Genomic DNA, 19,113 nt, shown 5'->3' with positions numbered 1-19,113 from the left:
GACGTGAGTTTGATTACCATTCGTGTGACCCCATACACGGAGATGGGTCAGCGATGTTCTGTGTCACCAGCATTCCTGATCATAAATCATTCATAAAATCACTGAAAAGTTTACATTTAAACGTTTATGTATGCAGGAAAGACCATTCGTTTCTGGTGGAGGATTACAGAGAGGTTGGCCAGGGAGACCAGTCGTCCATACCAGGCGAGATACTTCTGGTAAGAGGTGGTGATGCTCTGTACCCTCCACCCCGAGGGGTTGGTGTCTCTCCCGGGGGAGATGAGCGGACTGGGTCGAATTGGGACGTACTGTATGGCACGGCCAGGGTCGCTTGCTGCCACCCCACACACACCTATCTTGCCCGCGGGGGTTGTCATCGTCTACGTGGGGATGGCATGAGGAAGATCACTTGTAGTTTGTCTGTAAACAATGTGACGCCATATTTCAGGTGATTATCAGATCTTCGTCGATGCTTCGTTTCCTTGAGAGACATCCATGAAATCCAGCCGACATGTTGGTATTGGCTTCACCTGGAGTTAGATGTAAGGGGGTCTAGCGCATGACTGCTTAGGACAGTTCGGGGTCTAGTGCATGACTGCCTGAGGGCAGTTTGTTTGTATCTTCGTAGTGGTGTGGAGGACGTCCTGGGTTGGGACCAGCAAGAAGAAGCGCCGCTCACTTTGCCTCTTCTATCCTTCCTCTTCATAACTGACTCGCTCCTGTAGTCAGCAATTTCAAGGCTCAATTTCGCATTTATTATCCTGGAGTATTTACAAGATCGTGGCAACAATGAGGAACGTGTGAGGTAGAGTTACCTGCGCCTCACACCATGACACGCTAGATATTTCTACATATATATATGACGACCCTTCCTCCTGACCTTACGTTCAAAATATTTATTCCCAGCGGCCGGTGAGTGTAGCGATGAAGCTATATAGACAACGAGAAAGACTAGCACACAAGTGAAATATATCTTCTCAGTTGGTTCAGATTGTGGCCATCTTTGTTTACTTGGTACACATCGGAGAAGGTATGATCCTGTAAGTTCTCTTGTCACCACCTCCCTCATACGGATCATCTGTAACGGGTCCTCGCGCATTCGAATGCTAATAACTTCGTCCCGGGGGATCGGATCCCTGGTGTTGATCCCATGTTGTGGAAGTATGGGGAGTCTCGTGATCTCTAGTGAGAGTTCAGAATAGTGGATCACTCAGATGTCCTGCCGTTCACATGGATCCTCTGATGTCTGATTTGAGTCATGGCGGTGATTATGGAAGGTAGTCATCAAAACATTACGGGTAGTCACAGAAGTCCTGGTGGATGATACGTGACATTCAGCAGGGTTCGAGCCTGGGGCCGCTATTGTTCGTGGTGAACATTAATGATGCAACAGACGTACCTGATTCACCGGTATTGATAACATAACAAAAACTTCCCTCCTCACCGAGGTTGACCTTGCAAGGGGCACGAAGGTCAAGTATGGTTCAGGGTGGGTCACGGTTCCCAAGTTGTGGCTGGGAGAACACCTTTGCTTCTCTCCATCGATATTCACAAGATATATATACCATCATGGGTGTGAGTAGTGGTAAGATACCTAGTGGTCGTGTCTGCCTTGGTATGATGAGCGAGGCACATTGTGTAACATGAATATTACTCTTACGTATAGGTCAGCTGTGAGCCTTGTACTGCAGCTGTAGGGCATTTGACTACAACAACTATAACATCAGATTTTTATTCTGAGTCATTTCACGTAAAAGATGAGGGATCCTCATGTGACATGTATATATCGTGAGAGCAACAATGTTCAGATACGTCAGTGTTCACGTACTGAGGCCGGCAACCACCAGCACCTCACATGAGTCTACCATACATGTGTGCTGGAACATACTACTGCACCAAACCTGCAGGTACATCTGAACAACACTAAATGTTTTGATAGAACTAAAGATACGATGACGTGTTTTTCCTCTCAAATACATCTCTCATAAATGGTTAACGTCAACAGATGTTTCAAGTTATTTCAGTATTTCTTTAACGTTCATAAGAGAAATTAGACCTTCGCATTGACGAGGAAGGAAGGATACGGGAGAAGAAAATCAAAGAGGAAGTGAATTTTAAGAAGAGGTGAAACGGCAGAGGCTCGACCCAGCAGTGTTTATGATGGTGTTTCTCTTCGCTAGTTGCCAAGAGGGACATTTGTACTTGAAATGATAAATTTGAATATATGGCTGGTATTTCAAGGGCTTCCTCTACTTCTGACACGACAGAGACTCAATCTTCTTTATGTTTAGCGGAGGAGCGACTCAACATCCACAAAGTTCTAGCAGTCAGTCGTTCATTAAGATAATGATAACAGTGTTGTACACTCAGAGATACAGGAGCATGTTGATGTGAGATACGTGTCTCAGTCATACGGCTGTGATACATGAGTCGCTGATAAAGTGGGTTGCCCTTATACAGTAACAGAGATGCACAGGTCTAACAACAGACTGCCTATATAAAGGAACACACACGCACAACGCTGGTTGCCCGTGATACACAGAAGAGGTCAGTCATTAAGACATCACGGGAAGGTATTATGAAAGTGTGAAGTATGAAGTGCATCTGTCCGGGAAGTCGACACCAGACAAGGCTGGGTGTGCGTGGAGGTCGTGGCCAGACACTGACGAAGAAGAAACGAGAAGGAAAGAAGAAATGACGATGATGATGATGATGAGGCAAGGAACACATACTGAGGATATGGTGAGGCAAGGAACACATACTGAGGATATGGTGAGGCAAGGAACACATACTGAGGATATGGTGAGGCAAGGAGATAGAATGTTATGATGGGTGCTCACTTCTGTACAGTCACACACACACACACACACACACACACGCAAGGCACATATCCTTGACATAGTCACATACCCTTGACGGAGGCACATATCCCTGAACATGGCACATACCCCTGACAGAGGCACATACCCCTGACAGAGGCACATACCACTGACGGAGACACACATCACCACTTTTCCGATCACTAGAATATTCACTAAATCACTGCAGGAAGGGAAAACGCGAAAAGACCGGAAGTTTGTCACTGCAAAACCAATTTTTTAGAAAGGAGATTGAAAATGCCCCTCAGATTACCGTCCTGCCAGCATTACTGAGAAAATGGTCAGAGGACAAATAAAAAGCAGCAGAAACGCTGAAATCCTCGAATATTATAGGTTGACAATCGACCATCAACACGCATATCAGGAAAATGATTATGTTTGAAAAATCACATCGAATTTGTGTAGTCCAATATATAATAACTGACAGTTTTTAGAGACCCTCACAATATACATCTAGACGTTCGTAAAACCTTCGACAAAATGGCACATGCGAGGCCGCAAAGTAAGAGAGTATTGCTCATGGCTCCCAGATGGGAAACAAAGACTAGCGTGAAATGGGGAAGCGTCCGATTGGTTTCCCGTGAGGCGCGGGGTGCCGCAAGGCTCAGTTCTGGAACCCAGACTTTTCATCACATGCATCAACCACCTGGACACAGGACTCACAAGAAAAAATGAAAATCGAAATTTGGTCACGACACGAAAGCAGGAAACACAATCCTCTTGACAGAGGACTACCCGAAGATTCAAAGGGATTTACTATATTGGTGGAGTGGTCAGAGGCATGGTAATGGAATTCAACGCAAAGAACTGCAGAATAATGCACTTTGACTACACTTGGTAAGCCGTTATCCGAAGCGAGATAAGAAAACGCCCTTGGGATGATTATCAGTAATAATACGAGACACAGAAAAAAAAAATATTTTGCTGCTTAAATCATTGGCAACGGGACGTCAGATTTCATAAGCAGAAATGTAAGCATTAAAACCAAACATGCTGAAAATAAAAACTATATGAAAAAATCAAAACGTGATATTCACTTTCTACCCCGCCCTGGTCAGGCCTCACCTGCAGTACGTTGTTCAGTTCTCGCCATCACAACGGACGAAAGATCAAGCTAAAACAAATCCAAACAAAAACAACCAAACCAATCCCGTCATTCAGAAACAAGTCTATGGAAAGATTCAGAGACAAAAATAATTCTTTCACGAGGAGATCTAACAGATGTTGTGGAAATGAGAAAATAACTTCGGCGACATTACATACGAAAATTTCTTCACTTTAGACGGAAATTCAAAGACCAGAAATGGTGGTATGAAAATGACAGTGAGATGGAGATATGATAGGAACGTGGGCTACACCGTTTCATCTACAGAGTGGAGGAATATTAGAATGCTGTATCGTCAGGTAACTACAGGCCAAGGCTGAAGAGAGACTTTAATGATATAAGTTATCATTAAACAATCCTGCCTCGGGAAGAGATATTCAAACCTGTCTATCTATTTTCAGAGTCCATCCCCAGGTGTGCAACTGCTTACGATATTGCCAGAGAACTTTCCCATTCAGACTGTCCTATAAGATCCCCAGGGCAGAATACTTTGCCCATACCATACAGTTTCTTATCTTATTTTTTTCTTTCCCTAATAACCGTTGAGGCGGCTGGGAAAGGTAGGTGGAGAGGTGCCTTCTGCTGCACTATTCCATCATTGTCACAATTAAGGTCAAGTCTGCACATAAGTGCGTCATAGGCCATAATCCCTAATACTAATTGTCAGTCTTAGGAACCAACATGTGCCCATGAATGAGGCACACGTCTATACGCGAGACATACATCCATGAATGAGGCACACGTCTATACGCGAGACATACATCCATGAATGAGGCACACGTCTATACGCGAGACATACATCCATGAATGAGGCACACGTCTATACGCGAGACATACATCCATGAATGAGGCACACGTCTATACGCGAGACATACATCCATGAATGAGGCACACACCACTGAATGAGGCACACATCCCTGAATGAGGAGCACATCCCTAAATGAGGCATACAACCCTGAATGTGGCACACACCACTGAATGAGGCACACACCACTGAATGAGGCACACATCCCTGAATGTGGCACACACCACTGAATGAGGCATACATCCCTGAATGAGGCACACACCCCTGAATGAGGCACACATCCCTGAATGAGGCATACACCCCTGAATGAGGCACACACCACTGAATGAGGCACACACCAATGAATAAGGCACACACCACTGAATGAGGCACACATCCCTGAATGAGCCACACACCACTGAATGAGGCACACATCCCCAATGAGGCACACATCCCTAAATGACGCACACATCGCTAAATGAGGCACACATCCATAAATGAGGCGTACAACCCTGGATAAGGCACACACCACTAAATGAGGCATACACTCTTGAATGAGGCATACACCCTTGAATGAGGCACACATCCGTGAATGAGGCATACATCCGTGAATGAGGCACACACCCTTGCATGAGATACACACCAGTGAATGAGGCACACACCACTGAATGAGGCACACATCCCTGAATGAGGCATACACCCCTGAATGAGGCATACATCCCAGAATGAGTCATACATCCGTGAATGAGGCACTCATCCCTGAATGAGGCATATGCCCTTGAATTAGGCATACATCCCTGAATGCGGCATACATCCCTGAATGAGGCACACATCCCTGAATGAGGCACATACCACTGAATGAGGCACACATTCCTGAATGAGGCATACATCCCTGAATGAGGCACACACCACTGAATGAGGCACACATCCCTGAATGAGGCATACATTCCTGAATGAGGCACACACAAATGAATGAGGCACACACCACTGAATGAGGCACACATTCCTGAATGAGGCATACACCCCTGAATGAGGCACACACCACTGAATGAGGCACACATCCCTGAATGAGGCATACATCCCTGAATGAGGCACACACCACTGAATGAGGCACACGTCACTGAATGAGGCATACACCCTTGAATTAGGCACACATCCCTGAATGAGGCACACACCACTGAAAGAGGCACACACCCCTGAATGAGGCATACATCCCTGAATGAGGCACACACCACTGAATGAGGCACACATCCCTGAATGAGGCATATGCCCTTGAATTAGGCATACATCCCTGAATGAGGCATACATCCGTAAATGAGGCACACAGCCCTGAATGAGGCACACACCACTGAATGAGGCACACATTCCTGAATGAGGCATACATCAGTGAATGAGGCACACACCACTGAATGAGGCACACATCCCTGAATGAGGCATACATCCCTGAATGAGGCACACACCACTGAATGAGGCATACATCCCTGAATGAGGCATACACCACTAAATGCGGCATACATCCCAGAATGAGGCACACACCACTGAATGAGGCATACATCCGTGAATGAGGTACACATCCCTGAATGAGGCACACACCACTGAATGAGGCACACATCCCTGAATGAGGCATACATCCCTGAATGAGGCACACACCACTGAATGAGGCACACATCACTGAATGAGGCATACACCCTTAAATTAGGCACACATCCCTGAATGAGTCATACACCCGTGAATGAGGCACACATCCCTGAATGAGGCACACACCACTGAATGAGGCACGCACCACTGAATGAGGCATACATCCCTGAATGAGGCATACACCATTGAATGAGGCATACATCCCTGAATGAGGCACACTCCACTGAATGGGGCATACATCCGTGAGTGAGGTACACATCCCTGAATGAGGCATACATCCCTGAATGAGGCATACACCACTGAATGAGTCATACATCCCTGAATGAGGCACACAACACTGAATGAGGCATACATCCGTAAATGAGGTACACATCCCTGAATGAGGCACACACCACTGAATGAGGCACACATCCCTGAAAGAGGCATACATCCCTGAATGAGGCACACACCACTGAATGAGGCACACACAACTGAATGAGGCATACACCCTTGAATTAAGCACACATCCCTGAATGAGGCATACATCCCTGAATGAGGCATACACCACTGAATAAGGCACACATTCCTGAATGAGACATACATCCCTGAATGAGGCACACACCATTGAATGAGGCACACACCACGGAATGAGGCACACATTCCTGAATGAGACATACATCCCTGAATGAGGCACACACCACTGAATGAGGCACACATCTCCGAATGAGGCATACACCCCTGAATGAGGCATACATCACTGAATGAGGCACACATCACTGAATGAGGCACACACCACTGAATGAGGCACACACCACTGAATGAGGCACACATTCCTGAATGAGGCATACATCCCTGAATGAGGCACACATCCCTGAATGAGGCACACATCCCTGAATGAGGCATACATCCGTGAATGAGTAACACAAACCTTGAATGAGCCACATACCATTGAATGAGGCACACATCCCTGAATGAGGCATACATCCGTGAATGAGCCACACACCACTGAATGAGGCACACATCCCTGAATGAGGCATACATCCGTAATGAGCCACACACCACTGAATGAGGCACACATCCCTGAATGAGGCATACATCCGTAATGAGCCACACACCACTGAATGAGGCACACATCCCTGAGTGAGGCATACATCCCTGAATGAGGCATACACCACTAAATGAGGCACACATTCCTGAATGAGACATACATCCCTGAATGAGGCACACACCATTGAATGAGGCACACACCACTGAATGAAGCACACATTCCTGAATGAGACATACATCCCTGAATGAGGTACACACCACTGAATGAGGCACACATCCCTGAATGAGGCATACACCCCTGAATGAGGCATATATCACTGAATGAGGCACACATCACTGAATGAGGCACACACCACTGAATGAGGCACACACCGCTGAATGAGGCACACATTCCTGAATGAGGCATACATCCCTGAATGAGGCACACATCCCTGAATGAGGCATACATCCGTGAATGAGGAACACACCTTGAATGAGCCACACACCATTGAATGAGGCACACATCCCTGAATGAGGCATACATCCGTGAATGAGCCACACACCACTGAATGAGGCACACATCCCTGAATGAGGCATACATCCGTGAATGAGCCGCACACCACTGAATGAGGCACACATCCCTGAATGACGCACACACCACTGAACGAGACATACACCCCTGAATGAGGCATATGCCCCTGAATGAGGCACACGCCCCTGAATAAGGTATACGTCCCTGAATGAGGCATACGCCCCTGAATGAGGCACACGCCCCTGAATGAGGCACACGCCCCTGAATGAGGCATACACCACCGAATAAGGCACACGCCCCTGAATGAGGCACACGCCCCTGAATGAGGTATACGTCCCTGAATGAGGCATACGCCATTGAATAAGGCACACGCCCCTGAATGAGGCACACGCCCCTGAATGAGCACACACCACTGAATGAGACATACACCACTGAATGAGACATACACCACTGAATGAGGCACACGCCCCTGAATGAGGCACACGCCCCTAAAAGAGGCCTACGCCCCTGAATGAGGCATACGCCCCTGAATGAGGCATACGCCCCTGAATGAAGCACACGCCCCTGAATGAGACATACACCACTGAATGAGGCACACGCCCCTGAATGAGACATACACCACTGAATGAGGCACACGCCCCTGAATGAGACATACGCCAGTGAATAAGGCACACACCCCTGAATGAGGCATACGCCAGTGAAGGAGGCACACATCACTTATCGAGCCATACACCCTGAATGAGGCACACATATACAGTCGAAGCCATGACAAACACCGTGGATGTGAGATCAATTGCAAAATACTTTCTCATTGTGAGACTTGATGCATTGTGTGTAGATGATGGCCACAGCCACAGTGCAATGTGAAGGTACACACACACACACACACAGCCTGACCGGCCTGCGTCGTGGAGTTTGTCTCAAACTGTTACAAGGCAATGTGTTGGTGATGATACAGCCAACGTCTTGCATTTCTGACACCAGAGAGAGAGAGAGAGAGAGAGAGAGAGAGAGAGAGAGAGAGAGAGAGAGAGAGAGAGTGAGAGAGAGAGGCGATGGCCACCTCCTGAGTTCATCAAACAACCAGTCCACTTACCTGGGTCATGTCTTGAGCTCATGTGTTGTGTGAGAACTCGTAAAATTTCCCTAACCTTCCTGGTAAATCACAAGAATAAAACGATCACTTGAATGTCAGTTTCACTCAGGAGTCCTCAAGTGTTTAACTCTGGCGCTGAGGGAAGGTGTGTGTGTGTGTGTGGCATCTACAGGGCCAGTGGTAGCCACCTGAAGCTCCGGGAGCGTCGCAAGACATACACCCCAACCGCCGTCCAGAGGGAGACTGACTGGACACTTGCACCTCAGCAGTAATGTAGTCCACGAACTGGCACCTCTGCAATGTTGATCACATCAGGACGTATTTATCAAGTGTTGCGAAGTAGTTGAGGCCCACCTTCCTGGCCGCTTCCTGCACCCAGGCTGCAGCGTCAGTACACACCTGACAACATCAGGAAGAAAACGACGCCTTCGTTAAAAAAATAAGTTTCATGCAGCAGTGAAATCAACGGTAGCAGTGTTGCCAGATCGTTTCACTATCTCCCACGTGAGGTGTAACATTTTCATTCAAATGTTACGAATTTTCTAATGACATTATGACAACGGACATTTTCTTTAAAAGAGACTTTGTTTACTCTGTGACCAAATGTCATGGTTAACTTATACTTTGTCTTAGGTGTTGGAGAATCAGCTGACCTTCTGGGGTAGTGCAGATCTGGTAACACTAGCTTGAGGTGTAGCATCCGCTCTTGCCTCGCAAATGATTATTGTTCGTAATCATTATTTGTGTGTTACGGGAATACAGAGTTTTTCTGTTACGGGGAGAGAGGTTCACACTCGTGTCGTCCCGTCTTCTCAACCTTTTATATATGCACACACACACACACACACACACACACACACATACCCTAGCTCACGCCAGGTTCCCATTCTATCGACCAACCCCTTGGGGAGGATGAACAGGTGGGTGGACTGTGGACAGACTGCTACGACCAGGATTCGAGCCTGCGCAGGTTTCATCCAAGGCGGGCCTTGCATACACGACGGCCAGTTATGCTAACCGCTACACCATGGAGGTGTATGTGTTGCCCTGTCTCTTAATCTTGTATACAGTATATGTATCATGCCTTTACTCCTGTGAACATACACACACACACACACACACACACACACACACACAAACGCACACCCTAGCTTACGCCAGGTACCCATGTATACGTGTGTGTGTGTGTGTGTGTGTGTGTGTGTGTACTTACCGAAAGAGACTTACATGTGTGGGGTCCCTATCTTTTCAACTTTATCGTATAACCTTTTTGAATAGTTTCAAACCATCAACATTCACTGCTCCATCGCTAACCTTTCATAACGAAATTAACTAACCTAACCTAACCTCACGGTTGCTCAGCTTCATATGTGTATGGATTCTTTCTTTAGGTTGAAGGCTCCAGTCACGGACCTACAGTCACGGACCTACAGTCACGGACAAAAGCCCACATCAAGGCCGGACCTTAACTGGAATATAGAGAGAATTGTGAAACGGAAAAAGAAAAGACAAGGAAAAGTATTTACGAGTTTTGGAGGAAAGGGAAAATCTGTCTTTTGCAATGTGCCAAACCATAGTCACTGGAAAAAGTATGAGAAGGTAGAGAGTTCTAAAGCTTCGAAGTGTAGGGAAAGAAGCAGGTATCAAAACAGCCTACCCTTGGGTTGCTGATGGTCACACAATAATCATATAACGCAGCAGCTTGCCCAGTATTCGTGGTCTAGCTATTGGTGGGAGCACACAAGCAGCCAGCTCTCGAGAGCAAAAACCAAAGTAATGCCTATAGAAAAGGGAGAGTGAACCAACATTGCAGCGTAGGGCAAGGGGGTTAAGTTTGGAGGTTAGTGTGGGACAGTTTATAAGGCGGATCACTTTCGACTCAACTCTGTCAAGTAAGGATGTAGAGCTAGAACCACCTCAGATGTGAGAGCAGTACTCCATACAAGGACGAATCAATTCCTTGTATAAACAGATCAACTGTTCAGAAGAGAGATTACGACATCTAAATAGGACATCCAGTTTCGTAGAGGCAAACTTAGCTATTCCCGTAATGTGGGGGTTCCAAGAAAGAGTGGATGTTACAGTGATGCCAAATATGTTCATTGAGTCAAGAGGTGGAATTACAGAACCGAAAGAGACGAAAGTTGCGAGGGATTTTCGATAGAGAGATTGGTAAAAACTGGGTCGTGGAGGTATTAAACTTGACAAGATTTTGTCTATCCATTGAGATATCCTGTCCAAGTCTGATTTATTGAGGAAGCTGTGTCAAGGCGAGATGCAGATCGAGTGAGAGAAGAGGGAGCAGAATTGAAGGATGTGGGTGAATGCAGTGTTGAGTCGTCAGCGTATGAGCGCATAGGATTATTTGAAAAGGAGAGGAAATCGTCGAAAAAAAAGGAGAAAAATATAAGGGACCGAACCGAACTTTGAGGAGCACCGCTGTTGATGAAGAAAAGGGGGAGTTGATCCATCAATAACCACAGAGATAGATCGGCCAGAGAGGAAGCTAGATATGAAGGAGAAAAACTGAGGGAGGGAAGCCAAAAGAAGGAAGCTTAGAGGTGAGACTCCGATACCACACCCTGTCAAGAGCTTTGGATATATCAAGGGCAACTACACATGACTACCCCAGATCTTTCAGTGATGATGACCAGACATTAGTAAAATAGGAAAGAATATCACCAGTGGATCTCGCCTTTCGGTTGCTCCGTTGATTAACTTCATGGTTGCTTGGTCGTTTAACTTCATGGTTGCTTGGTCGTTTAACTTCATGGTTGCTTGGTTGCTTAACTTTCTGGTTGCTTGGTTGCTTAGCTTCATCGTTGCTTGTCTAATGAACTTTATAATTGCTTGGTTGTTTTGTCTTTACATCATTAATAGAAATGTTTTCTGCTGACGTTATCAGACAGGTATAAACACTTAAAAAGTTGTGGTCTGGCCACCCCTTTACTCTTTTTTCTTCCATGGGGGACAAGTGTGACCTTTAACCTTTTCCTTGTAACACTTCTCTCATAATTCTCATATCATCTTTGCTGTCGTTCATTGGAACCTCGCTGTCAGTTCTCTGTGCCTGTGTTGCGTGCGGTGACCAAACCAGAGAAACGTGATCTAGTTTTGCCCTAATACAGGATGTGGACAGCTTGCTAAATATTAACTTATTTGTGTACTTAGCTATTCTCAGACTTGCCAGTTGACGATGTTTTCTTTATTTTCCTATAGTGATACTGAGATCAAAGGTTAGGCACGACGTCGACTCGCAGGTCCTCCTCACACACAGATACCTGCTACGTGTTTCCCGCTAGATGTTATCCTTAGCGAGGCCTTCTCTCACTGTGGCCCATCCTTATCGGTCGCATGTCCATGGTACTTGAGTTGAATCTGGACGACCATGTATCAGACCGTCAACCATGGGGTCTCTCTCTCAGCTCCCCATGAGAAAATGATGCAACCCTCTTCCTCCGCCTCTCCAGACATATTCGTCTGAAGTCCAGACCTTCTGTCAAGTCACTCAAGAAGATCAGCGGTCCAAGTACGCAGCCTTGAAGCACCCCACTGGTGACTCCCGTCCCCTTTCGAGGAGGCTCCTCTGAGACGCATCCTTTGTTTCCATCCACAAAGATAATCTATTAGCCATCGAAGGCGTCTCCCCCTTATTCCTGCTTGAAAAAGTTCTCTGCCATCCAACTGTGTTGCAGAGTCAAATGCTTTATAACAGTCCACATGCAGATAATACAAGCAATCAAGCTCACTCTCTCATAGAAATCTGAGGTTCATTGCGCATTGATCGCCTTTCCGTAGAACCGTGCTCTCTCTCACATAAGTATTTCTCCTTTACAGAGTGTCACCTCTCTGCTGTCTGATTATATCTTCCTGAATTTTACAGACCACGTTCGTCAAGGAGACCGATTTGTTGTTCAGCGCATCTCCCAAGTGTCCTTCCTCAAAGGTGGGCACGATATTTGCCCTCTTCCAGTACTTTCGCACTTTACCTTTTCGCCAGTGGCATCTTAACAAAGGTTCAAGCGGCTTATCACGTGCATCTGCACCTTTCCATCATGACGATAAGCCTCGTATGAGTCAAGACCCATTTATATTAGGTTTATGTCTTTTCTAGACAGTGCCTTCCAAGACCACTTCCCCATTCCATCTCGCTGAAGCTGCGTCTTCCGCTGGGCATACGTTCTTAAATTTGTCATTCAGTTCCTCAGTTACATAAGAATTCCCTACTGTGTATATTCCATGATCATATTTCCTCTCTTAGTTTGAAGTTCTTTTTTGTCCTCAGTTACCATGTAGTCAAACTCGTACATTACATGATCACTGTTTTTGCCGTTGGTGTATCATATATGATTATCTCTGTCTACAAGCTGCTACGTTGTATGTCTGAGCCTCGTGTGCTTAATGACATAATGGTATAAAAAATTGGCCTTTATACCCAATAAGAACTTGGTTCTCCATGACTCTTTATCAGAATGAGAATGCAAACTCCTCCAAGTCTGTCCCTTTATGAAGTAAATCTTTCACAACTGATGCTTACGAACCCCTGACAACTGCTTGTGTGTGTGTGTGTGTGTGTGTGTGTGTGTGTGTGTGTGTGTGTGTGTGTGTGTGTGTGTGTGTGTGTGTGTCACTGCTTCATGTACCATTCTGACTCCACTTTTTCAAATGAAGATGACCAGTTCTGCTCCTCTCTTGTTTACTGTTGTGTATCCCTCATGACTCACCCGTGATCTTATCTCTGTAGGAAGTTTTGTTTCAGCGATTCAAAGAACAATATCAGGTGTGGCCTCCCTAAATTGATCCTTCCATTTCATCTTTCTTATCATTTTCCACTAGTCCACTAGTCCATGTATATACATCACTTACAGCCTAACATTTCTATTATTCAACGTTCCTAACCTAACGGGGCTGCTCAGTTCTCTTGCCTCATTGCACGTCTCTTGTTTTTGCTAACTGATTGCATTCTTCTCTTTTCTTTCTATCTTCCCTTGATCTATGACCTATGATGAATACCCTGCCGCATACATCCTTGTATCTGTTATCACTTAGCTTGCTGCGCGACCTCCTGGCTACATAACACTGGTCTGGACCCAACCAGTACTTGTCGCTCGCCTGGTCTGTGACAATATCCACCAATACTACACTTCCTGTTTCCTTTATCTCAGACACAGCTTCTGGCTTGTCTTAAGCCTACAGTAACCTTTTACGAGAATCAGCGGTCCTTCATTCTCCATCCTTTCCTGTTTATAGAGAATATGGTCTTCTTCCAAGACAAAAATAATAGATTTAGTTTTCTCAACCTCCCTCCGTCTTCACCAGAGTTTTAAATACTGGTGCCTCCCTGCTGTACTACATCCTTCCGTAACGATTCGTCAACTTTCATGTCTCCCATGTCATGTGAACTGTCCATTTTCCCAATGAGTCCTGATCCCAGCTCCCCCGCCCCTTGTATTAGACTCTCCAGCTGATGGCCCACGTGACTATTCTCCTTAAGAGATTCTCTTAACATTTCCCTGTGTATCTTTGCTGCGCTTCCGCCAAGTCTCTGTGCCAGCGCATGAGTTCTAACGCTCAGCTTCTGTTGAAGTGTGCCAGGTATTGCTCCTGCAACGCCCTGGTCCATCCTCTGTCATCACTGGTGTCTGGTCTCTGTGTTATGGGCATGTCCTTTGGTCGACCATTCTCCAGGACATCCACAGGCAACCCTCCCGACTCTTTTCACTGTGACGCCTTTCATTCATTACGTCTTCCTTCCTCAGGTCAATATTCCATCTGACTCCCTACACTTGACCTGATTCCGTCATCAAACACCTCGGATCATATTTTTCAGCTCCTGAATTTTATCTTCCATCTCACGCCACTTTCCTGATAACACCTCATGAACTTCACCGACCCAATGGTTCCACATGATTCAGCCATTACAACTATTTTTTTTCATATTTCATGTTTCCTCTCTCCCATCTTAAGACCCAGCTGACCCCCCGCTCACCGAGCCTCCGATGGGCACATCTGGTCACAAGTGGTCATAATACTTCACCATGACTGACTCTAGATCTGGCCTTAAAAATAACAGGTCAAGCTTTGCTCTCAGCTTGTGTTCAATTCGTTCTGATATGACCATTTTTTTAATCTGAGGATAATGATTATCTTAACGCGAAAGATATTACGAACATCCCACATTGATGACATAAAGGTGTAGTTGATCAAACACAAGTTTGTGAACGAAGGAAAATAAAGATTCTATCCAGAAAATATAGAATTGTTCGTCTGGCAGGTGCGTCAGCTAGCAGCGACGCCTGGAAGTAATAAGTGTAATTATCTTTATTTATAATCTTGTTTGCATTAATGTTACAGATTTTTTTTCCTCGTCGACATCTTTATGTACTTTATATCAGCTGGCAACATTTTCTTCTTGATTATTATTTACCCTCTCACACCCACTACTCTGACCCTCTCACACCCACTACTCTGACCCTCTCACACCCACTACTCTGACCCTCTCACACCCACTACTCTGACCCTCTCACACCCACTACTCTGACCCTCTCACACCCACTACTCTGACCCTCTCACACCCACTACTCTGACCCTCTCACACCCACTACTCTGACCCTCTCACACCCACTACTCTGACCCTCTCACACCCACTACTCTGACCCTCTCTCACCCACTACTCTGACCCACCTCACCCACTACTCTGACCCACCTCACCTTGCCAGGCTGGCATGACATGTGTCAGAACTTCATCCACAGAGCCCAGCTGGGATCTCCTCCGTGCCCTAGTGTGTACAGCGGTGCCTGCCTGCAGCACCTGTGGCCCAGCTGAAGCCTGGCAGGGCAAACTGGTGATCCAGTCCTGACTGACGGCGCTCTCTCTCTCTCTCTCTCTCTCTCTCTCTCTCTCTCTCTCTCTCTCTCTCTCTCTCTCTCTCTCTCTCTCTCTCTCTCTCTCTCACACACACACACACACACACACACATGAGTCTCTGTGGTAAAGTGGTCAGTGTTACTAAGCATGAGTTACAACAGGGCATTCCGGCATCGGGCCGGCGTGGGTTCGAATCCTAGAGTACGCGCTTGGCCGAACCGAACCTAAGTGTTCATCACGAAGGGATGGGGGAGGTAGTTGATAAAATGGATGCCTGGAACAGGGCAGTGTGTGTGTGTGTGTGTGTGTGTGTGTGTGTGTGTGTGTGTGTGTGTGTGTGTGTGTGTGTGTGTGCGCGCGGAAGGAGGAAGGAGGAACTCCCACAATATCGTCATACCATCATATTCTCATCATCACTCCTCGTTCATCCATCTACCATATCATTGATGTAGATGTCCTTCGCGTCTAGCGTGTTGCAGCGTCTCCTTCATCTATATTGGCCGTGATCAATTGAGTGTTCGCTTTCTGTGCGGCCACCTCATTCCAGAAACCTGAAAATGGTCACCATATCTCCTTCAGTCTTCTGTCCTCCACCGTGGCTACATTTCTAAGCCTCTAACTTCACCTTAGAACTGTATTCCATTATTTCAGGTCGTATTTTTGTTGGTGTCCTCTGGATGTATTCTGGTAGCTCTATGAGTTGTCTCATGTGAGGTGACCAACGTGACATATATATGCTACATCAGGTCACTTAAAGTTTCGGGATGTATGAAGTTACCTACGAATGAGGTCAAACTGCATAGATGTCTATGTTAGAATTATAGCTCGGTGCTCTGGTGGTAGGCTGGGGTACCATGACCGTAGAGTTCCATCCACGCATAGATTTATACATTTTGTTCCCGACAAGATCCTCGTGTCATGCCTATGGGCTCCCTACACTATGTCTCATCTACACTACTTTCCAGCCAGATGGGCTGACCTTCAGGAACCACGTGTGTGGTTGAATCTGACTTTGACCTGAGTTCTTTTGAATGGTGATGCATTCCGGACCATTCCTTGCGCACCTTGTGATCTTATCATCGTCTGTAAACATATCTGGTCCCAGTTCTTCTGGTAAGTTATTTACAAATATTACAAATAAAACCGGCCCTAAAACCGAGCTCACTCAGAACAGCCTCCCTCGACATGTGTCTCTGATGCCTTCCACAAAGACGATTCTAAGCCAACTATGCCAACCTGAGATTCACGACCAGAATCCTGTGTGGGACGGTTGTCCACACCTCCTGGTAGTGGAGGAACACTCACCCCACCTGTCCAAACCTCCTGGTAGTGGAGGAACACTCACCCCACCTGTCCAAACCTCCTGGTAGTGGAGGAACACTCACCCCACTTGTGTCTCTTTATTATCAATGTTCGTGATGTGTTCCTTCTTCCCTCTGAACCCATGCAACTCTCACTTGCCAGGTGTCTCTTTTGTCATTCATCACTCATGTGTTTTTTGATCATCTTGTCTCGCACTTTTACATGAACACACTCCACAGACATACTGGTCTTTGTTGAGTGCTTTTCCCCGAACATCTTTCTTAGAAATGGGCATGACATGAGCCATCTAGTTCTACCTTGCTCCTCATGTCTCTTTCAGATACCTTTTGCCAACATTTCAAGTGACCTGTGAAGTGCTTCTGTAGCTTCTTCAGTACACATGGAGAAACTTCATTAGATTCACATGTCTTATATGGGTTCAAGATCCTTCAATAATCTACCTATGTATTTTCCTCCGAGTCCTTCTCCCTGTCCTATGTTGTGCTAGGGTTGTAGTCTCGTGCGAGGACTTATCACCCTCCTACTTATTGTATTTCATAACTCTCTTGCTCACTAAACTCCAAAAGACCTCCAAACCCAAAGAACCCAAACCCTGGAAACCCTCCTCTTAACTCTTCATTTTCATCCAGTCCTCGCAAGAAACCTTTTAAGACTACCTACCAGATCTCGTCCCTCAGGTTAACACTCCCATGAAACCCCAACAAAGTCGTCCCATGGTCTTCAACTTCTAAGACTGCAAATCAGAGGATGACCACTTATCAAAGATCCTCATCAAAGTTTTCAACGAAATCGTTCATGTCTGACAACCCTGCCTTATTCCTTTCACGAAATGATCGTCATACATGATGGAAGTAAAGCCGAGTAATGTCATTAGTTAAGATCTTTCAGAAAGTATTCGACAAAATCCTCCACATCAAAGATTACAAGCGACAGTAAAATCACACGGTGAGGATGGGGTTGTACTGCGTAGGTAAGAAAATTGGTTGACAGGCGGCACACAGAGAGTTGAGATAAACCAGCAAGTTTCAGAATGGTTGGACATAACAAGTGGTGTGCTACAGGAATCAGTCTTGAGACCAATTCTCTTTCTTCTTAAATACTTATTCATTATACTTTGTCGCAAGGAAACAGACGAAAGAATGGCCCGACCCACCCACATACACATGGATATACATAAACGCCCACACACGCACATATGCATACATATACATTTCAACGTATACATACATATACGTACCCAGACATATACTAATATACACATGTACATATTCATACATGTTGCCTTCATCCATTTTCGCCGCCACCCCGCCAGGCGTCCACACTCAGACTCTAGCTGTCATGTATAGTGCACCGAAACCACAGCTCCCTTTCCACATCCAGGCCCCACAAAACTTTCCATGGTTTACCCCAGACGCTTCACATGCCCTCGTTCAATCCATTGACAGCATGTCGACCCCAGAATACCACATCGTTCCAATTAACTATATTCCTTGCACGCCTTTCACCCTCCTGTATGTTCAGGCCCCGATCACCCAAAATCTTTTTCACTCCATCGTTCCACCTCCAGTTTGGTCTCCCACTTCTCCTCGTTCCCTCCACCTCTGACACATATATCCTCTTGGTCAATATTTCCTCACTCATTCTCTCCATGTGACCAAGCCTTTTCAATACACCCTCTTCTGCTCTCTCAACCACACTCTTATTATTACCACGCATCTCTCTTACCCTTTAATTACTTACTCGATCAAACCACCTCACACCACGTATTGTCCTCAAACATCTCATTTTCAGCACATCCACCCTCCTCCGTACAGCACTATCTATCGCCCATGCCTCACAACCATATAACATTGTTGGAACCACTATTCCTTCAAACATACCCA

At 46.0% G+C, this 19,113-nt stretch overlaps 1 protein-coding gene across 2 annotated transcripts in view; it reads right to left on the bottom strand.

Annotated features, from left to right (window-relative positions):
- LOC139751374 (open rectifier potassium channel protein 1-like) overlaps window positions 1–9,264 on the bottom strand; it is a 164,538-nt gene extending 155,274 nt beyond the window's left edge. For both annotated transcript variants that reach the window (XM_071666742.1, XM_071666741.1), the window contains exon 1: window positions 9,040–9,264. The gene's annotated coding sequence lies outside the window, so the exon portion shown is untranslated. The remainder of the gene's footprint in view (window positions 1–9,039) is intronic.
- Between the last annotated feature and the right edge of the window lie 9,849 nt (window positions 9,265–19,113).

Source organism: Panulirus ornatus, chromosome 11 (assembly GCF_036320965.1).
Source record: "Panulirus ornatus isolate Po-2019 chromosome 11, ASM3632096v1, whole genome shotgun sequence".
NCBI lineage: Eukaryota > Metazoa > Arthropoda > Malacostraca > Decapoda > Palinuridae > Panulirus > Panulirus ornatus.
The sequence above is the reverse complement of the archived record's forward strand: the minus strand, read 5'-3'. Positions and strand labels throughout refer to the sequence as shown.